This window comes from Patiria miniata, unplaced genomic scaffold (assembly GCF_015706575.1).
Source record: "Patiria miniata isolate m_02_andy unplaced genomic scaffold, ASM1570657v1 HiC_scaffold_7, whole genome shotgun sequence".
NCBI classification, from domain to species: domain Eukaryota; kingdom Metazoa; phylum Echinodermata; class Asteroidea; order Valvatida; family Asterinidae; genus Patiria; species Patiria miniata.
In genome coordinates, this window is record NW_024037074.1 from 20,584,622 (window position 1) to 20,607,986 (window position 23,365).

At 42.6% G+C, this 23,365-nt stretch overlaps 1 long non-coding RNA gene across 1 annotated transcript; it reads left to right on the plus strand.

The window, feature by feature from the left end:
* Nucleotides 1–19,246: 19,246 nt before the first annotated feature.
* LOC119746264 lies at nt 19,247–22,935 on the plus strand. The gene is made up of 3 exons (XR_005273714.1): nt 19,247–19,287; nt 20,951–21,055; nt 21,589–22,935. It is a non-coding gene; the product is annotated as an uncharacterized LOC119746264 (long non-coding RNA).
* Nucleotides 22,936–23,365: the final 430 nt, after the last annotated feature.

Genomic DNA, 23,365 nt, shown 5'->3' on the forward strand with positions numbered 1-23,365 from the left:
CCTGGACTTAGACAAAGTCTACAGAAGCTGGAGGACCCAAGATAAAACTCACGAAACAAAGTGTCCTGAGTCAAGTTGCCAGATTTTGTGACCCGATTGGATTTGCTGCACCATTCCTAATACGAGCAAAATTTGGTATGCAGAGACTTTGGCAAAGATAAAACTCACAAAACAAAGTATCCTGAGTCAAGTTGCCAGATTTTGTGACCCGATTGGATTTGCTGCACCATTCCTAATACGAGCAAAATTTGGTATGCAGAGACTTTGGCAAAGGGGACTCGACTGGGATCAAGAACTTTCATTGGCCGAGCAAACCTTGTGGATCCAACTGTTTGAAGAGATGGAGGAGCTAAATGACGTGCATTTCCAGAGATCACTCACCCCCTTTGAGGCCATCAGAAATCCAACACTCTGTATTTTCCCAGACGCATCAGAAGATGCCTTTGGTGCTTGTGCTTACGCTAGATGGATGCGGAGTATAGATACGATGTCCGATTCGTCGCTGCCAAGTCAAGAGTTGCACCCTTGAAAAAACTGACCATACCCCGCCTTTAGCTACAAGTAGCAGTAGTTGCTGCCTGTCTGTACACGACCGGACTTCAGATAGACAAGACAGACAAGACAATCTTTCTTTCTGACAGCATGATTGCAATGGCGTGGATACGTAGCACAGCACGAGGTTTTAAGCCATTCGGATTTGATGGCCGATGATGTGTCTCGTGGCGTATCCGTCAAGCGACTGTCCGAGCGATGGCAACATGGGCCAGACTTCCTGTGTCTACCCGAAGAGAACTGGCCCCAAGATGCTTCCATCGTAGACCAATCTGAAGTAGAAAGAGAACAACGAAAGACAGAAAATGTCTTCTTGACACAGATGAGACCAGAGGTCATTGATTGCAGCAAGTTTTTTCCTGGAGAAAGCTGATCAGAGTGACAGCCTACACTCTGAGATTTGTCTGGAACTTGCGTGCTAAACGACAAAAATGGAACGAGAGCCAAAGATCTTGATATTGGATCAAGAATGCACAGAAGAGCCTCCATGACCGCCTCGCCAAGGGGGAATCCAAGACACTGAGTCCATTCATGGAAGCAGATGGAGTAATGAGGGTAGGAGGTCGAGGAAAGGAATCCTGAATGTCGTATGAATCGAAGCATCCAGCCCTTCTGCCAAACAACCACCACATATCACGTCTGATCATGCGTCACATGCACCAGTATGGGCATACTGGTGTCGCAACCACAGTAGCAAGGACAAGACGATTGTACTGGATCCTGAAAGCCCACACCCTTGCCAAGACGGTGAAGTTCAGGTGTGCAGTCTGCAGAGAAACAGACCACAAGGTGGAATCACAAATCATGGCAGACTTGCCGAAGCAGAGATTGGCACCATACACACCACCGTTTCATTTCACGTCATGTGACTACTTCAGGCCGTACCAGGTGAAGATCGGGCGCTACAAGACCTCCAAACACTATGGAGTTCTCTTCACATGCCTAAACACGAGGGCAGTCCACCTGGAGCTAGCTGTTGACTATTCCACCATGGAGTAGCCTACATGCAAGTTCTGCGCAGATTCTTTTTCATCCAAGGTTATCCGGCACTAATGATAAGTGACAATGGCACACAGCTTGTAGGAGCTGAGCGAGAGCTTTGCGAGATGATAAAGGGGTTGAATGCCAAAGAACTTCAGCAGTTCTGCGCAGAAAAATAGATGGAGTGGAAATTCATCTCACTGGCAGCCCCACACCAGAATGGCTGCGCTGAGGCACTCGTGAAAAGTATGCATTGAAACACGCAGTTGGAGCCCAAGTGCTAACACCCTTTGAGCTCTACACAGTTCTGCTTGAAGTGGCCAATCTCATCAATCAGCGACCAATTGGAAGAATCCTGAACGACCCAGAGGATGGCGCTTACCTCTGCCCAAACGAAACGACATCCTGCTTGGAAGGCCAGGTCTTCCTCTGAGGTACCCCAAGGTCCGTTTCGAAATACGAAGAATCAAAGGCACCGAGTAGAGTTTATACAGAAGATCGTGGATTCGTTCCGGCGACGTTGGATCCAAGACGTGCTACCACTATTGGTCCTGCGCAAGAAGTGGCAGACAGAGAGGCGTAATGTTCGAGTGAACGACATCGTGAAGCTGACCAGAACACCATCCGCAGCAAGTGGGACATCGCCAGAATCTTGGAAGTCTACCCGGGACCAGATGGGCGAGTTCGGAGCATCAAAGTACGTACACCTGCTTGACAGTGTGTCCGACCTATCACCAAAGTAGCGGTTCTCTATCCTGCAGAGGGATAGGGAGATGAGCACTAGGGCGGGGCGGAGGATGGTCTGGTGAACAGAGTTGCCTGACAAGACCGGAATCTGAAGAGCGCCCTCAACAGTTCACGTTTAGTTAGTCCATTCTCACATCTCACTCATAAATCAGTTCGGCCATGTTTGATTAAGTTATGCTTTGTTTGTAGCCAGTTTGGGCGAAAATGTAACCTGTTTTTAAGTATTTACCTTGGATGCAAGAAGATCCAGTGCTCAGTCCTATGTGGAAGAATCTTGCCAAAGAAGTAAGTGTATTTTTAGTGTCAAGTTAAGAAACTTATGTGCATTTTACTGTGATTGAATATTTACCGGAACATGTGACTGGAAATTAGATGTAGTCGTTTGGTGACCTTCCTGACCGATTGTATTGCACCGAATTTAGGTTTTAAGAATTCCTGTGTTTTCTTTCAGGCCATCATTACTGTTGAAGATGATTTCAGAGATTGGATAGATGTGTTGGAAATGACTTTTAATAGAGTTTCTTCCCAATAAATTGGGTGTTACCATTTTAAAGGGGCACTGTCTGAGCACTGTTCATTTAACATATTTTCAAGATAGCATACTTAACGTTGTATTCTATGTTTGTTGTTGTTTACAGATCAAATAAAAAACCAAGTTATACAATATGCAAGATCTCTTCTGACTCCGAGTTGTTAACACTTCGACGATCCAGGATTATCACCTGAATGTGTTTCAAATTTACAAATTAATCTTTTGCAGATTGTTATCCAGCCTTCCATACCTACTGAAAATAATGAACGAGTCTTCAAAAATTGGTTACTTTGACTGGTCAAGCGATGTTGCTGCATATGCATAGTGATGATGTTGCATAATGCATTGATGAATACATGCGCGCACAAACGAGGGGGGTGTTGATGGCAGATTGATCAAGTCGGAATTGCCAATTTTTGCACCACATGTATGCATGTATGCTCTGTACATGCACACACACATGTACATGTACCCGCGTGAACGATGTACATAAGTGTCTGCGCATTGTTATACGGCACTAAAATGAAACGCATGCTGAAGTGTACCTTGTCGTGCTTTTTGAAAGATGTAAACTAAGTGATAGATTTTTGTGATTTTTTTTTCATCACAACAGGACATCACAACATACCTTGATGATGGGGATGCTGTGGATATCATTTTTTGGACTACCAGAAGGCATTTGACTCGGTACCACACAGGAGATTGATATCCAAACTCCAAGCATATGGCTACGATGGGAAGATTCTTAAGTGGATATAATCTTTTCTATCAGACAGGATACAAAGTGTCTCAGTCAGAGGGGCCACGTCTAGTCCAACCAAGGTTACAAGTGGAGTTCCCCAAGGGTCAGTTTTGGGACCTATCCTATTCATCATCTATGTGAATGATCTTCCAAATCATGTAAGGTGCAATATTCAAATGTTTGCGGATGACACAAAAATTTACAGCGCAGTTAAAGAAAAAGAAGACATTGGAAAGATTCAAGAGGATTTAGATGAATTGAAAGTGTGGTCTGACAAGTGGTTATTGCGTTTCATCAACGCTGGAAAATGAAAGACAATGCAAATTGGTTATGGGAATCCGCAGTGTGAATACCACATGGGAGAAACAACATTGGAATCAATAGAGGAAGAAAAGGACCGAGGAGTATACATCACAAAGGATTGTAAGCCAAGCATCCAATGTAGCAAAGCAGCGGTGAAAGGAATGAACTGTTTGAGAGTCATAAAAAGATCATTCAAGCACATGATGCCAACAGCTTTTCCATCCTTTACAAGACCTATATTAGACCACATATTAAGTATTGCGACCAAGCGTGGAATCCCTGACTGGAGAAGGACAAGTCTGTGTTGGAAAAGGTGCAGAGACGAGCAACCAAGTTTGTACCTGAATTGAAAGATCTACCTTACGAGCAACGTCTCCAGGCCCTGGACCTCTACTCGCTAGAACAAAGACGCGTAAGAGGAGACCTCATACAAGCTTTCAAGCTGATGAAGGGATTTCAGAACATCGACAGCAGAACATTCTTCAGAACATCATCAAGCACCATAGCACAAGGGACACACTCTGAAGATCTTCAAACCAGCATTAAACAAGAATATTGGATGTATAGTCCATGGGCCAGAGGCCAAAACTTGACGTATTGGTACCACTTGAGGTGGCAAAATCTAAATACATTTTTTTGAAAGGTCTATAATGTCTAAGGATGATAAATTGATCCAAGGATGGTAGCTTAGTGGTAGTAAATGCCCACTTTTTAAGCCTAGTCGGAATGAGTTCAGTACATAAATCCTTAGAACTTCGGTTAGGATATGGTTGTACAATTCGCAATTACACCATTATGCTTAGTTGTATAATGATGAAACTTGGTAAAATTATATATTATACTATAAATCATATATTACACATGATTTTTTTAATAGGATGTATAAACATTATTTTAAACATTAATCTTTTGTGTCCCCTGTGAAACAAACCAAACTTAATTAATGGTTTAAAATTGTTGGTTTAGGTCTGTTTTAACTTTTTAGATAGTAACATTTAAACATAAAGATTACCAGTATAGCACCTGTCTGAGTAACATAAACTGCCTGTATATCATACATATAGTATTCATATTAGCGTCATGTGTACATGTAGGTTGATATCACCTGTCTCAAATATGCTTTCTAAGACATAGATAGAATTTCGCGAATCAAATAATCATACTCCACGGGATGATGAACCTCACGTGATGACAAATTTATTGTCATGGCAACTGTTTATAGAGGGCGCTATACTTGGATGAGTATTACTTAGACATTAATAATTTATTTCGTTATGTGTCAATGTGCACGTATATGACACTAAATAAAAGCAACTTGTATGACTCAGAGCAGCAGTGGGCCCCAGAGACATGGTGCGCAGCCCCAGCGACGTGTGGACACGTCCTGGCGTTATGCCAACCACTGCCCCAGCTATGGGTTAAAAAGTCCTGGGAAGGCAGCCCTCCTAAGAGAAGGAAAACTCGGGCACTACTTTCGCAAAAGAAAAGTCTAATCATGATCTTAAATCCAATGAAGAATCGTATACTGCCAGCGGCCGGAGTCCGCAGGAGAACAGCGGAGGGAATTCGTGTACACTCACCTCGTGAGAATGATGATGGTGCTCCCTGAAACCCCAAGGTCTCCTTGGGAAGGGCGGCAGCAGACGGGTGCCAGAGAACCGACGCACTGCTGAGATGTAAGAAGAGCTTGTCTTTTGCCACCATGAATGTGCAGCCAATCAGGGAGAATAAAAGAGCAAATGAGCTAGTGGATAGGATGAGGAGACACTGAGTGGCCCTGTGTGGGATCCAGGAGCACAGGAGGGTGTATGCTGATAGCATGAGAGATATCGTTGTTACCAACATGATTGAAGATTACCACCTTGTCATGGCATTGGCTTGGAGAAATGAAGCTCAGGCGGCAGCTGGTGGGGTCGGGCTCATGCTGAGCAGAATGGCACAGAGGTCATTAATCAGTGTTAACCGGTCTTCTGATAGAGTTATCACTGCCCCTTTCCAAAGAAATCCAGTCCTCACCACCATAGTGGCCTATGTGCCAACTCTCCTAGCACCCGATTAGTAGAAGAGAAAGTTGTAGGATAATAAAGACGAGCGGTAGAGGCTGTTCCCCATCCTTGCCATCCTTGCCATCCTTGCCATCCTTGGGGACTTCAATGCCCACCTGGGACAGGGAGACGTTCCTTTCACCTTTCATCAGGTAACAAATGACAACGGGGTGCGTCTGCTGGATCTAATAGACAACTAGTCTCTTCTAGTCAACAACACGCTGTTTGAGAAGCAAAAGGGAAGGCTGTGGACGTGGCTGTACCTTCTCTACAGTGGGATCAGATCATAGAGTGGTGGTGACGAAGGTGAGTCTCAGCCTCTGAGCACTGAGAAAGGCAGTCACAAGAAGGGTGAAGTACGAATGGGGGAATCAGCTCAATGGAAACAGCGATCTACAGGAGAGGTACACCATAGAAGTTCACAATCGGTTTCAGGTACTGACTGAGGAGGGGAAATCTGCAACTGACCGATATAAAAAGTTTGTGAAAACAAACGAGGAGGCCGCAGAGGTCTGCATGGACACAGGTCCCTAAGGTGAAGAGGAGGGTGAAAGCCTCATCAGATCCTTGTGTCGTCAGAGCCAGAAAGGAGATGGAATTGGTCTACAGATCTCTAGTAGCAGACTTCAGCCTCACCAATCGAGTGGTGTACTCCAACAAGAAGAAGGCCCTCGTCCAAACCTATTATCTCATCGAAGAGGAGGTGCTTACCCAGAAAATCAGTCAGGTGGAAGTAGTTTGGGTTAACCAAATGCATGTGATGAGCTGGAAGCTGATCCAGGAGATTACTAGAAAGTCTTCCAAGCCCTCTCATATCAAGGGAGATACTGATGAGCAACGGGATGAGGCATGGTTCAACCACTTCAGAAACCTTCTTGGTGATGAACCAGAGATGATGGATGAGCAGGTGGAGGTAGAACAAGTGGTCGAGGACCTGGACATCGAAAAATGGTCCCTTCAATGAAGAGGAGTATGTGAAAGCAAAGGGGGCGCTCAAGGCTAGACAATGCTGTGGGGAGGACGGTGTCGTCCCAGAGGTCCTGAAGTACATGTATGTCACCATCGACGACCTCGTACTCGACTTTGTCAACAAGGCATAAGAAAAGGGAGAGATACCAGATCAGTGGAGCAGTATTAATATTATCCCAGTTCCGAAGTCTGGTGACTTCACATGTACGGACAACTACCGAGGGATAAGTCTTAATTACCTCTTTTGTCGCCAAAACCTTTAACCGGATGGTGCTCAACCGGATTCGGCCAGTGATGGACCCACTTCTTAGAATAGCATAGAATGGTTTCCGGCTAGAGAGCTCCTCAGTGGGGCACATCATTTCACTGAAAACAATTATTGAAGGTGTCACACATAAACATCTTCCTGCTGTCATGACCTTCATTGACTTCGGCAAGGCGTTTGACACTATCCACCGGGTCAAGATGATGAACATCCTCACTGCATATGGGATCCCTAGTAAGTTAGTGCAAATCATTGGGGCGACCTACGCTAACACCCTGGCCAGGGTCACTTCAATGGATGGCGTCACAGAGAGCTTTGACATCCTGACAGAAGAGCTTCAGGGTGACACCTTGGCTCCTTTTCTCTTCATCATTGTACTCGACTACGCCCTGAGGAAGGCCATCAACGGTAAAGAAAAGGAGCTGGGTTTCACCATAGTGCCCCAGTGAGTGTCTCCTGTGATGATCACTGACATGGACTTTGAGGATGACATCGCACTGGTCTCAAACACAGTGGAGCAGGCTCTTTTGTATCAGTTGAGGAGGAGTGTTTGAAGGTTGACCTACAGTTGAACACAAAGAAGACCAAGCTTGGTGCTCGCCTATAACATCAGTGACATAGCTGTCTGCACGAGAGAGATGGTACAAGTCTCAAGGTTGAATCTGACTACAAGTACCTTGCAGCGTGGATCAGCTCCAGTGAGAAAGACCTCAAGACCCAAAGAGGACAGGCGTGGTCAGTGCTCCACAGAATGGAAAATGTGTGGTCATCAGCGCTCAGTGATCAAATGAAAAGGTCACTGTTTGTGTCTACGGTAGAGGCAGTTCTAGAGGCTGAGACCTGGACCCTCACTACTAAGATGGAGAAGTCTCTGAATACACCAGGATGCTGCGCATGGCCCTGAACATCCCTTGGCAGGATCACATGAGAAATGTAGACCTCTACGCTGGCTTGCCGAAGGTGACGAAAAAGATCCAGGAACGCTGTCTCAAGCTTGCAGGGCATTGCGTCCGTCACCTGGAACTGGCCGCTAGCCCGATCATTCTCTGGGAGCCCACATGGGGCACTGCCTCACGTGGTAGAAGAAATCTGCCCTTTGTGAACATGCTGAAACGGGAAACCGGTTTGACAACCGCTGAGGAGCTGCGCTCCTGCATGCTGGACCGGGACACTGTGGACCGAGATCATTGGGAGGGCTTGAGCTGCCAAAGGGCCTCGACTTGATTAACACAAACGTATATCTGTTGATTTACATAGTTCAGCGGAAAGCACTGAAATAATGGAGAGTTTTAAGCTAGAGTACAGTAACACCCCCCCCCCAAACAACATTTATGGTTACAATCAACATGCACTATTGGAATAGGATTCATTGTTCACAAACTGCCTGTCTGTATTTTATTGCCATAATCACCTGCAATAGCAGCGTAATTAATATTATAGCAAACCATATGCAAAGGGATGTACATAAAATGCAAGTATAATGTAACTTAATGGCAAAACACAAAACTAAGAAAAACATTGACTAAGCTACTCATTTGGAGATGCTATCACATGTTTTTGTACTTAGGTCGATCCTACAAAGCGTTTGGCACCCTTAATGTTTTGCCACCTCGGTAATTAGTACCAATATCTGGTCTGGCCCATGGACTAGTAGGAAACACTTCTTCTCCCAACGAATCATCAATGCATGGAATGCTCTCCCACAGGAAGTAGTGAATGCTAGAACTTTGTCAGCTTTTAAGAAGGAACTCGACTCACATTGGAAGAGAACAAATATAGGATATGGGGTCACAAAGGCTATGCCTAAATAAATTACCCATTAAACCGTAAGTAGATGTAGCATGCAAATATTCTGTCAAATTAAGCCAAAATTCGGCTAGAACGGTCACTCGGTCACTGCAGTAACCGCGGATCACTGTAGATCGAAGCGTGGCTATAGCCACGTTCATCACGGGTCTAGCCCACGGCTAGCTTGAGTACGTAACTCCCGCTGACATGCTCATGTGAATTCCTGATGGGTGCAACAGTGCAAAACAATTCCCATAGTCACTAGTATACAAATATAACATGGTTTGAGGGTGGACAGTCGATATTCGCTCCCCAAGGTATTGGAAGTTGACAAACTAGTTCCCGAGGCGAAGCCGAGGGAACTAGTTTGTCAACTTCCAATACCGAGGGGAGCTAATATCGACTGTCCACCCGAAATAAACCATGTTATATTTGTTTTACTATACCTCATACATATTCAGTCGCCGAATTTTGTTTTATTATTATGCACCTAAAAAAAAATTTGGGGAAACTTGTACAGCTCACCAAAAGATTCAACTTCAATTACTAGTTCGGTTCGTTTGCAATTATAATACAGTTACTACAGTTGTAAATACAGTTGTTTGCAATGTGTACCACTTTCTTTTGTACAGGAGACATCTTTACACGGTCTATACATTTTCTCCAGTACGGCATCATTGAGCTCTGTAAATTAACTTTTACGCGAACCGTGCAACCATGCATCTCTCCTGTGCGATGTTCGCGCGTGCGTACTGCACCCGTGCGACAGTTCCTCGATTGCTCTGTAAAGCGCATGCGTAGTAGACTGTCGCACGGGTAACCCATGCGACAGTCTACTACGCATGCGTATTTACAATGTGCGTGAATCCTCGCGCGCGCGTTTGGTAAACAGCAAGAATAACATCTGGCACGTGATGGTGAATTGACCAGTGAACGTCCGGCTCTCGATCATGAATATGTATGAGGTATAGTAATGCTAAATGCCCATATCTTAAATTCTTTTTAAAATACTCAGAACTCTCACAGGTATTTAGCTGCACAGTAAAATGATGATCAACATGTCATCTTTCATTTTCTTTTCATTTTTTGGTGGGTTGACCTTTGACTTTTCGAGGAATTCTCACTCAAAGAAGATGACCCCTATTTTTCCCAAAGCGTTAAAGTAGCCATCTTGGAAAACGATCCCTCCACAACATGGCAAAATAGTGCCACTTTCGAGCCCAATTACATCCAAAATGCTCAGAATTGGGAGCCCAAAGTCCGGCCCAGAGGTTCATTGCCGTATCTCTTCAATTCCCCAATTTTATGGCTCTCAGAACTCTCCAATAGAATATTTTGAGGGTGTAACTTTTAATTCATGAGCTCGGCGAATGGGTTTAACTTAAGCCTATTTAGCGATGTGCACCCTGATAAAAAATATTAGCTGGAGTTTCCCGAGCTATAAGCCCATGGCCTATCGAAAAATCAAATTGCGCCACGTTAAAGCTATAGTCCATCATTTGTAATTTGTGCATTTTGTTCGTTTGAAGCAACAAAACAACATTCTAAGATCTCAATTTCAAATCAAAAGTTACTGAATCATGTTTTGAATTGTTTTGAATTGCAGCTATACGCGACGTAGCGCACTGATCCGACGAATTATAACAACCGCGCGCGCGTGTGCGTCGTTCCAATACTTGTGCGCGCTGCGCTGAATAACAAAACGAACTACTAATTTAAATTTTCCTACGGTGCTTCTTAAGAATCACCGTTGGAAATGCCTTCTTTCGTTGATTACTTCAAAATGACAGCTTCCCATAAGGAATAATTTCACAGGGAGTTTAGTTCCCTTACTATCTTTCAACCAAGTTTGTTTTTCAACAATAATTACGCCAGTTACTTTTCGGATGGCTGCAAATGATGGACTATAGCTTTAACTAAGGGGCCGCGCCACTGATCTCTATATAAAGACTGGATAGCTAATACAGAGCCGCACAATGTATAGACTTGACTCAAGTCGGAAATGCTTTATGTCGGTATCTTAATTTAAAAAAAAACTAGCAAAAATCACTTAGTTTACGTCTTTCCAGATGCCCGACAAGGTACACTTCAGCGCGCGTTCCACTTCAGTGCCGTATAACAATGCGCACACACTGTATGTACATGTGTACATTGTACAACACGCGTATTACACGTACATGTCACTGCATGTGTGTGCATGTATTTCAGAGCATGTGCATACATGTGGTGCAAAAGTTAGCAATTCCGACTTGATCAATCTGCCATCAGCACCCCCCCCCCACGCGTGCACGCGCCTGTATTCATCAATGCATATGCAACACCATCTCTATGCATATGCAGCAACATCGCTTGACCAATCAAAGTAACCGTTTTTCGAAGACTCGTTTATTATTTTCAGTAGGTATGGAAGGCTGGATAACAATCTGCAAAAGTTTAAAAACGTAATCTTAATTTGTAGATTTCAAACATATTATATTGGGGATGATAATGCTAAGATCAGCTGCTCTTGGATTGAATAAATAAAGAATGAGACATTCAAATGTTATTCAAAACAAAAGGGAATTTTTATTGGGGTTAACCTGTAAAAGATGTTGAGATCCATTGATACCGATTCGTGTTGTGCATACCCAGAGCCGTTTCAAAGCATTCGAACGTACGCGTGCGTGTATCTGTTTCTACTCCTCACCATGGGATTCGTGTGCGTTCTCCGCGAAACTTTGGATGCGCGAATACGCAGACAACGCTGATTGCGTGTTAGGAATATTATCAAAACAATCTGCGCGCGTTTTTAAGAATAAAAACGCTCATTGCCTGAAATACTGTGATATGATTGGCTTCTACCGAAATCGGTAGAAGCCAATCACATCGAGAATTAATTTCCATAGACTGTGTACAAACGTGGAACAAACCAGCGCGTACGCTTGGCAGATTGACCAAGTCTGGGTTGCTGCATGCATCACTTGAAAATAACATGTAGGATGGAACGCCGTATTATCGCGGTACTTATCACGTTTCTCGTTCGGAATAGAGATTGCTCACTAACCTTCCAGAATTGTCCTGTCTTATGTGTAGTATAACTCTTCCTTTTTAAATTAATATAAAAAAAATCTGACAGGTGGTGTGGTTTATTCCGTGTACGATGCCTGTGAAAATAGACATGCGCGGCGTGTGCGAACGGAGGTGGACTCCCTATTATCGCGGTATGCGGGAAGTGGTTTTTATAATGATCCCAACTTTTTTGTTCATAGTTTATGTTTGACCAAACACCCCCTGAATAAAGTCTGATATTTTCCCTGTAACGTTCAAGTTGATTAAAGACAAAATGTCTGCAGGATGATTTCTTAAGACCCTGCCCTTCCCCCGAAAGGAGAACACAAATCCCTGAGGCAAGTCTACTGATCGGCGATTGAGGGCGCCATTCACATTACACGGTGTGCCGTTTTATTTTCGCTAACGCGCGGTGCTTATTTTGATCCCGTAAAAGTTGTTACGATTTCGCGCTGCAAATATCGTCGTTTGACTTCATTTTACATTTGCAGCTGAAGAATGGGAACCAGACAATGGAACTTTCATGGACAGAGCGCAATTAAAGATTTATGTTAAAATATAAACGGTACCTTTTAGCAGACACGGTGAGGGAAAATTTTGCAAGTTTTGGAAAACGTTAATATTTATTAAAATCGTTAAAAGTCCTGAAAGACACAACATTTTTTAATCGTCCTTTTTATACAACTCGGTAGAAAAATCCTTGATGACTGAAGAACTGGATAAAAATCGCCACTTGAAGGAGTTTTGACACTGTAAAAAGAGAAATTTCCCATGCCGCGATAATAGGGATGCCGCGATAATAGGGAGTCCGACTATACATGTACGTTTTTAACATGATGGTCCGGATTCGACGCATGAGGGCGCGCGTTATGTACTGTAAGTATGCGATATGCGCTGTGAGTGGATTTACTATATAGACACAGATCGAGCGCAACCTTGCTGCATCACTTAAAAATAACATGTACATGTACGTTTTTAACATGATGGTCCGGATTCGACGCATGAGGGTGCGCGTTATGTACTGTAAGTATGCGATATGCGTTGTGAGTGGATTTACTATATAGGCACAGATCGAGCGCAACCCAGACTTGGCCAAGTCTACACAATGTACGAATTTGACGCCATATTGGTGAGACCGGCTGGTGATCTACAAAGGACAAGTTGCCGTTTTTATAGACAGCATGATTTCTTTTGTAACGTCGCGGTTTCACTTGACTTATATTTTGACCACCACCACTGACCAAGGTTAACTACAATTTTTCTAACGTCGTGGTTACTAAAATGCCGCAAATATAACTTTTTCGGCGTTTTGAAATAATAATTACTAAATGTGTCCCTTTTAGAACATCATAATATGTGTACGTGACCAAAATGCGCGTCAACTGTTGATACAACGCGCGCGTATTTACGCGTAGAACGTTCGTATTATACGCGGCCATCTTCGTGAGACCGGCGAATTGGTCAATACTAGTGCAGGGCCAGTTGAAAATTTGCCTGTTGGGGAGGAGCAAGTTAAAAATGTGCCTGTTTGGGAGAGGCAAATTGCTTGACCGCTGGTAGGCCTACTGGTTAAGGTTGATTGCAGCGTTTTTGAGAACTGCTCATGCAAACAACGCACACGATTCAGTGGTGTTAGTCACAGATTGAACGCACATATCTTTTTACATGTGGACAGACAATCTCTACTTTAATTCCATGAATTCCAGTGAAATACCCATATAACTACATCGACGGTTGCTCAGTCGACTGCAAAAATGCATCTGCTCGTGCAGCCACCCAGTCACGTGGGGCTATTTACCCCATAGAAGATTTACCCATACTGGACAATGGTATCGCCCTAGAATGCACGTGCGCGTGCCTGTCCTTTTTGTATTGTTGTGTCATATTAGGCACGCGCGCTTTAGCTTAAACATGACGTAAACATTTAAAAAGAACGGCAGTGCGTGGTGTTATGTTCTAAGCTGCAACGTTTGCCTCCGAAAATACCGCTTTTTTGCTGTCTAAAATGTGCTTGTTTGGGAAGCGCAAATTGCTTTGCCGCAGGTATTGGTTGCATGCTTGCAGAGTTTTTGAGAACTGCTCGTGCAAACAACGCACGGCGATTCAATGGTGTTGTTTTCACAGGTTGAACGCACACTCGCGTCAAAGTTTGTGCCAAGTTTGAAATTGTTTGGGCGAGTGTTTCTCAAAAAAAAAAGGCTGCAAAAATAGCGCAGATATTACTCACCCCTAATGGACAATGGTATTGTCCTGCAGTAAGGTCGCTCAGTCGACTGCAAAAATAGTGTGCCCGTGCAGCCACCACGTAGGTGTACATACGGTAACATGGTACGCAATGCTATATATTCACCCATACTGGACAATAGTATCGCCCTACAATGCCCGTGCACGTGCCATAGAGTTATGGCGCGTGCCCGCGTCTCCTTTTTGCATTGGTTGCGTCATATTGAGCACGCGCGCTTTAGCTTAAACATGACGTAAACAATTGAATAGAACGGCAGTGCGTGGTGTTATGTTCTAGGTGCAATACACCCGCCGATTCTCAACTTCATACGGTGCCCGGTTCTGGAGATAATCGGCGGACAGACAGACAGACGGCCGTTCTAGCCAGACGGACTTGTGGGGTGATAGCATTGTGTTCCCATTATCCCTTTTTCTAAAGATTCCCTTCTGGGGTGATGTTTTTCCACTGTGTAAAAAGTGGGGTGATGTGTCCTGAAAGGAACATCACCCCACAAGGGTGGTCTGGTCAGAACGGACAGACAGACAGACAGACAGACAGACAGACAGACAGACAGACAGAGATTCCTTGAATTGTAGTATAGATGCAAAGTCTACTGTGTGAATGTTGTATGCATATCCGCTATCCAGTCTTTATATAGAGATCAGTGGGCCGCGCCCATAGACATCCTTACTACAATTCAAGGAATCTCTGTCTGTCTCTCCGTCGATTATCTCCAGAACCGGGCACCGTATGAAGTTGAAAATCGGCGGGTGTATTGCTCGGGACCACAGAATGTGCAGTGCCAAGTTTGAAGTGGTTTGGATGAGCGGTTCTCGAAAAAGCTGCAAAAAAGCAGTATTTTCGAAGGCAAACGTGGCAGCTTAGAACATAACACCACGCACTGCCGTTCTTTTCAATTGTTTACGTCATGTTTAAGCTTAAGCGCGCGTGCTCAATATGACGCAAACAACGCAAAAAGGACTGGCACGCACACGTGCATTGTGCGATACATTGTCCAGTATGGGTGAATAGCACTGCATACCATGCTTTCGTATGTACACGGGCACATTATTTTTGCAGTCGACTGAGCGACCATTGTAGGTGGTCGAGCTTCAAACTTGGCACAAACTTTGACGTAAGTGTGCGTTCAACCTGTGAAAACAACACAATTGAATCGCGTGCGTTGTTTGCACGAGCAGTTCTCAAAAACTCTGCAAGTATGCAACCTATACGGCAGCGGCAAAGCAATTTGCGTTTCCCGAACATGCACATTTTAGACGGGCACTGCACTAGTATTATAAAACCTAGACACGACATTAATAATAATAATAATAATAATAACAATAACGAAGTTTTATAAAGCGCACATATCCACCAAGGTACTCAGGGCGCTATTACAAAGAAAACGAAATAAAACAAAATCAGTTTAATTACGAAAAAACGGATCTTTCGACATGAGGTGTGTTTTGAGAGATGTTTTGAATGAGTGAATAGAAGTGGAGGTTTTGATATGAAGAGATGTGGTGCTGCAACAGAGAAAGATCTGTCCCCCCAGGTACGATGAGATTTGAATTCTTGAAGAAGATATTTATTTCCAGATCGAAGGTTGCGAGATGGTTTGTATATATTGAGCATGTCCAGGATGTACGCAGGTGCTTGCCCATTAAGTGCTTGAAGACAATGAGCATCAGTTTGTAGATGATTCTAGACGATATTGGGAGCCAGTGAAGATCCAGAAGGACAGGTTTTATATGGGAGTGTTTTGTCGTTAAGGTGACCACACGTGCAGCAGTGTTTTGTAGGCGTTGAAGGCGGGATAGCTGAACATCTGGAAGCCAAAATAAAAGTGAGTTTCCCATATCAAGACGAGATGTAACAAAGGAGTGGACAATCTGTTCTGTGGAAGCGCGATCAAGATATTTTCGGATCTTTCCTATGTTGCGGATGTGAAATGAAGCAGAGCATTATCTGCTTTTACGTTGTAAATCCGGTGAGCAAAATGGGCTGCGTCACGCGGCCTGGCGCGATGCGCGAATTATCATGTGGCTTCGATTTACGCGCATACTTCATACGTATACCACGCATGTTCAGGCCAGCGTCGCCAACGTGCGTTGGCGACGCTGGCCTGAACATGCGTTGTGCCCCACTTATAGTTGTTTTTTCCCACATGCGTACGGGACCAAACGATTCCAAATAACACGCGCAGTGAGACGCTCTCATGGGCGTGCGCGTGAAACGTCGCGCAAGATCTTGCGCGACGCTATGCGCTTAGCATTTTGCTCACAGGCGCAATAGCAAATGTCGTGTCTAGGTTTTATTATATGTCTATGGCCGCGCCACGTTCGTGACGTTAGAAATTTTGCGACAAAGAATATTTTCATCCATTATCTGCCAATCCCTCCACATACAGTTGGTGACTTTCTTCCAAAATATAAAACACTCTTTTTCTTTTCACTGATACCGTTGCAACGCAACGGTAGAGGAGAAAATGAAAGCAGTTTGTATTGATGCCTTGGCACTTGTGGAACATGAAAATATTACTTAAGAGGGCTTTTAGGTCAGATTAATTACGTTAAGCCCGGCGGGAAAAGCCAGAAAGGGGCGGGGCCTAAACCCCCCTCGTGTACATTTTGGCTCCTATCGTCGCAAAGCATTTCTTAAATCCTGCCAAGTTCCTTTGACAGTTGTTCAGATGCCTTGCGGTACGGAAGATGGATAGTGCCACTCAATAAGCGTGAATATATTTTTTGTACGTGTGAATAAGTGGCGGCCGCTGTACAAAAAAATATTTTCACACGTACAAAAAACATATTCACAATTATTATGTGGCGGCCGCCATTCATTATGTGGCGGCCGCCCCTTATTGTGTGGCGGCCGCCCCTTATAATGTGGCGGCTGCCCCTCCGGACACTTCACTGTCCGGGGGTCAACCCCCAATTTTGAGGTGGACCGTGAATTAGGGTGCGCACATAATGTTTTTGCATTTTCTTGTCATTTGGACCTTGTAGATCAATATTCCAACGAGTGCCACCTTGGCACCCTTGAGCATTTTTTTTAACAATAAAAGATGTAAATTAGCTTCCGCCATAAGGAAAAATATGAGTTGTGTATACATCTCTACAGGGTTTCTTCCAAACTTATCAATGGAGGTGCCCAGATTATGTTTGGGGTAAACAAATATATTAATACCGTTTTTCAATGACTTATTTATTTATTTTATGCATGATATGCAAATTAGCATCCGCCATTATCAAAAATTGAATTTCAATCCATATCTCCTCAGGAATTCGTCCAATGGTATCAAACAAGGTGTCTAAACCCATATGTTTGGGGGGTGGGAAGTCAATGAATGTATTTAAGCCATTTCTACAGTGAGTATGTACATACTTTATGCACATTATGCAAATTAGCGCTCTCTATTATCAAAAATAGTTATAACATTTTCTCCGCAGGAGTTTGTCCAGTCGTACCTAACGAGGCTTCTAAACTCATGATTTAAGGGTCATTGAAGCCCTTCATGCATAATATGCAAATTGGCATCCTCCATTAGCAAAAATGCATTTTTCTTTATACATGTATCTATGCAGAATATTGTCCAAGCTTATCAGCAGAAGTGTTCTTTATCGACTTGCGTTACTCGAACTCAAAATGAATACTCATCTAACTGAAACAACCAATCTCCATCTTCAGGAGTCCTTAATATTTTATTTAAAATTGAACACATTGTATATTATATATATTCGATATTTAATTTAGTATTTGCAGTTTTATGTAAATTAATAAATACATTGCAAGAAAATGTTCATTTGAAATATTTAAATTGTTTCCATGGCAATATTACATTTTTCAAAGTAAAGTATAGTTGCCATAAAACATTAACCAGTGTTCGCTCGTACCCCCGCCCTGCAAACGGGACGCTGGGATACTCTGATGAGCTTCACAGAATCTTGTGAAGGAAGTGGCCTATGACCTATGTATAAAGCATCTGGCTGCAGCTGTTCAAGACCGCAGTTAGACAATGTGCGGAAATGCTATCCGAAAACTTCCCATAGAATTGCGCACACTTCGTCTCGGTCCATTAACAGCGGTCACCCCCACACCCGGTCATTATCACGCAGTGAAGACCGGCTCCTCACACTGTTATTCCCTTAATAATACACTAGGATGTAAAAATACACCATGATAAAAAATACCTTAACATATGTAAACTGTTACACGCTAAAACAGCAATAAAAGTACAACTAAAAATTACCAAGGTTTAAGTCCTTTTAAAAAAAATCTTTTCCTACTCATAAACATTTCCAATTTTTAAATTTGTAGGCAAACTCGATCCTAAAGAGATTTTTACAAACGCGCCTAAAGAGCATATCACCAGATGCGTAAGAGAAAAACCAAGAAGTTTTCCAAAAATCGGGAAATACATGAAATGGATTATCATGATGTATAAACCAATACGAACAGTAAAACGAATAAATTCGAATTTTTGAATCGTTTTGAGATTTACACACAAACAAAAAATCAAAAATATGGCAGCATTCTGATAAAAACTAAATAGGTTTCACTTCAGAACAATTCAGAACACAATATAAAATTGTTTGATAGAATCATATGACATTTTGATGAATAAGCTGAGATAATTGCGGTAATAGACAGATAGAACCAGTGTTTGTGTGGGGAAACCCACAAAACAAGTACAAGAAAGCGGAGCTTGAGTAGAGGCTACTATTTTTCAACTTGGTACGGATTTCGGACTTGATTTCCCTTTTAAAAAAATCCTCCAGAGCCTCGGATCAGAAAAGAAAAAGAAAATTGCTGCTATACAAGAAGTATCCGACTGAAAAATAACGTTTCTAAGATAAAACTTTGACTAGTGTTTTTCTAGTGTTTTTTTTTTTCGAGCAAAATCTGGGGTTTTTCAGATTTTGCGAGTGGTAACGCTGCCCATAATGCGCTCGCGTGCTTTGCACGTAAACGTCACGCACGAAAAAAAAATTGTTATTCAACACTCGCGATGCCTGTACGATATGGATTATGGCAGCCTCGTTTTTCGCAAAAGAAACCTGTATCTTCGGTTGTACAGGGACGAAAGGGGTACGTACATTTAATACAAATCTTTGCTAACGTCCAAACGTTAAGTTTGAAAGGATTGATTCTTCAAAATCACAACTTTTAACATTTTAAGATGGCGTCGGCACGTACAACGGATAAACTGCAGCCTAATTATAATGTGCCATATTTTTGACACATTTAAATTACACAACTCCAGGGGTTAAGATCGCGCAAGGCATGAGGGGAAACGACATGGCGCAGCAAGATCGTACCCATGGGGAACGAGGTTGCACCAGGAATTATTCTGGCTGAATTTTCGGCCCCGCTGGGCCTTAATTAGTCTATTACATAGACCACGGCGAATGCCGTGGTCTGTTATGCGCGAATAGATTTGCTGATTAATTAGGCAAGACCCCGCCTCTTGACACCCTAGATTTTGACCAATCAGCAGGCGCTTTCTATAGGTCTATCGGGTCTTCGATCATTCACCCGTTGCCCGTCATAGACAAGGATTTTAAAAAAATCGCGGCGCGCGGCATCATGTTACGCGAATTCCCGGCTGTTGTTGTATTACAAAACGCTGCGTCTGAATTGACCAATCACAGCGTTTGTCCTGATTTTGATATGAAATGACGTCACGATTTAGTAAAGTCGACTCCGATTGGTCTCCATGCAGCCATTTTGAAGCCCGTACCAAATGAAGGCTCCGGCTTAGGCCTTCAATATGCGGCTCCGTTTTGGGCCCAAATATTGGAGCCTGGGCAAAGCCTGCCGAGGAGGTGACTTCATGAGGCTCCGTGACGTAGTGTCACGCGTGACAGACACAAACAATTTATACAATTTTCATCTGCCTTAATGGCGGTAGTTTTGCTTGCACAAACATGGCTCAAAGAATCTTTTCAAGAAAACGGAAGTTTCCAACCGAAAGTGTTTCGGTGTAAAGGTAAGTTCATGACATAATTTGGAAGAAAGTCACCAACTGTATGCAGACTGTATGCAGGGGGGGGGGGGGGGGGGGGGGTCAACCCCCCAAGCTTTGTCCCAAAAATTTTTTTCATACAAATTCCTAAAAAGTAAGTCGAACCCCCCCCCCCCCCCCCCCCGCTGTGACACCCCAAAAAATTATACTGCTATAATGTCTGCCTGTTTAAAATACGGTGCACCATTCTGTAATCTAGTGTTAAAAATCGTCGAATTTGAACAGCGCCCCCTATTAAAATATGGTACCATAATTATATAAGTCATTCCCTTTATGTAAATTCCTTAAGATTGTCCGGCCGGGGTCATGGTGCGTGTGCCCTTGAGCAAGGCACTTTGTCACTGATTGCTTCTCTCCACCCAGGAGTAAATTGGTACCTGTGAGGGCAGAGATGATTATTGTGATTGAATAAGCTTGCTTGCAGCATCGAGCTGTATACTCCCCAGGGAGCTGAGATGGTATTTGGAATGTTTCATTGGCCCAATGGTCAGGGGTAATAATAATACTGTAAGCGTTGTGATTTAGTTTACTAAAAAGACCGTTCTTTAATGCCGATTATTATTATTATCATTATTATTATTATTTATTTATTTCTAACTAGCAAATTTCCCTTTATCTAAATAAGGTTTACATACAATGGGGAATGGGTCAACAAATTTTACAGGCCTGACAGGCTTTTTTTATATTTCCAATTTGCACTAACTTCAAACATATATTTGTAAACAGGGACGGAGGAACTTTACTGAGAGAAGTTCATGGACTTGAGGAAACAAATATGATGAAGACTTCCAGGAGGGAAGGAGAGGCCATTGTAATACAATGTATGGACGAGTAAGTAGGATATACGTTTTATAATACATCACCCAAAGATTCTGCTTCTGGATTGGCCGAAATCGACTCGCTTGGCAATTATGATTTCGACCATTAACTGAGAACGTATGACACATGTTGCATATATGCAACATCGGTGTGTGCCTTGTGCGTGGTGTTCACATGCACTACAGAGTTTGGTTCAAAAAGAGGTAGTTTGGAAAAGTTCATATAAATTTTGATTTGAATCTCTTTTTGAAGTACTAGTTCTTTATTATTTGTGTTTTGGCTAAATTTATAAGTTGTCTATCAAAGCGGAATCTGTGGTTGAGGCAATAAGACAAATGTATCGGCTTTGAACTTGTGCTGCTATAGTTGAGGGTTCCGACAAACTTAAGCATCCCTGAGTAATCCAGGGAGCTTTTCATTTCCCTTCGGCAATGTCTTGGGAGGATACTGCACCAGCACCGCCACCAGTCAATATGGGCACACCCAACTATTTTGTCCTAGACCATCATCATTCTCAATTCAGCTTTTGTTTCTTTTTCTTCAAGGTTCTTTGGTTCTCCAGAAAATTAAGAGTCCAAGCACAGGAGCAAGACAAACCCCATCATCATGGACTTTCTACACCATCATGGAGTGCCCACCAGGAAAGAACCACTCCACCAGTCTCCCACTTCTTATTTCTAGCAGTGGAGGAAAGTTCAGTGTCAAAGCCTCTTCTAGTCAGCCAAAAAAACGAAGAGGAGTACTTAATTTCTGTTTGCCAGCGTTGTTGTTTAGGATCTCTGACATTAGAGACTAATTGCACAATGATCTTCTGAATTCTCGGACTGGTCCTGACACTTGTCTAAAGATCTGTTCTGCAAGGTACAGGGGTGTGAACTCTCAGCTTAAAAGCTGATTTCAGCTTTTATTGTTTTGGATTTCAGCTTTTTTCCCCTCACTTGCTGTGTACAAAAGTATAGCAGATTTCCAAAGTTCAGCTTTTTACACCCTTTTCAGCTGTTTTCAGCTATTTTTTATCAGTTGTCACTCTCACCCCTTATTGTACTTAAAATAAATTTAGGTGCTCAATGTATAGTGCTGTTTACACTAGAAAACTATTGAAACAGGTCCAGGTCAACATAGCTCATGTTGCCTAGCCCGGTTGACATTTATAATTACATCATATAAGTGTTTGACTGTTTACATTTATATGCTGGGGTAAAATTATATTTCTAATGATTTAATTGTCAGAAATAGAAAATGTTCAGGCCTCTTTTTAAGAAAAGAATATTCCCACTGTATTTGCGATGTGTGTGAATTTACTTAATATTCTTGTCACTTTTTTTAAGGGATCACAATGATTTCTGTCTTCATAAGCTACAGCAAAGGAAACATTTCCATTTTGAAATATAAATATTTCATTAAGTGCCTTTTTATCTAAACATTTGGATTTTTTTTTTTGGGGGGGGGGGTGATTATACATGCTGTTACTGTTGAACTGTTATGTATGTACATAACTTGTTTTTAAATTCTATTGTACTATGTAGTTCCTCAAGATACATCAAGATACATTTTTGTGTTTCGCTGACACAATGTTTGTGCTGAACGATTGTTAGTTCTGATGTCCTGTGCAATATGAATCTTGACTCTTTACAGTTGAACCTTCTGGCCAAATAAACCATCAATAAAAATACAAGTATAACAATTCTTTGCAGAAAAGGGCAGTTTAATTCTCGAAAGACGGGGATAGCATTTTGTTGTAGGGATAGATGATAGATCAAACCTAAATCTTTAAGACTTGCCAGTGTTATTTTCTAATATTATCCCGAAAAAAGTCCTTTTGTAATGATTGTTGTTTTTCAAGCAATAAAAAATTACTCACTTTTAAATGATGAGAGACATTGACCAAAAAATTGCTATTTGTTTATTGAATTATTACTTAACTATTTCGATTTAGTGGCTGTCAGACAATAATTCCCGTTCACGTGGGCAAGGTTGGTCCTCGCCCAATCAGTATCGATAAAAGTACCCCCCCCCCAAACAAAAATTAAGAGAGATTTGGTTGGAATGAAAATATTCGAAAATTTATTCTTAGAAAAGAAATCGAATTGGGATATAGGCCCTAATGCCCATTGTACTCTTTCCCACAAAGTATTTAAAGACAGACTCAAAATATCACAGCAGAGCCCGCTTTTTTTATCGATACAACACAAATAAAACCATTTATTAGCGCTAAAGTATCAATATCATTGTCATTCAAAGCCCGACAATGTCATCATACAACGACGAACGCTGCTGAGAGGCTTGGCGCGGAGCCGCACGAAGACGAAGCCTCATAAGTCG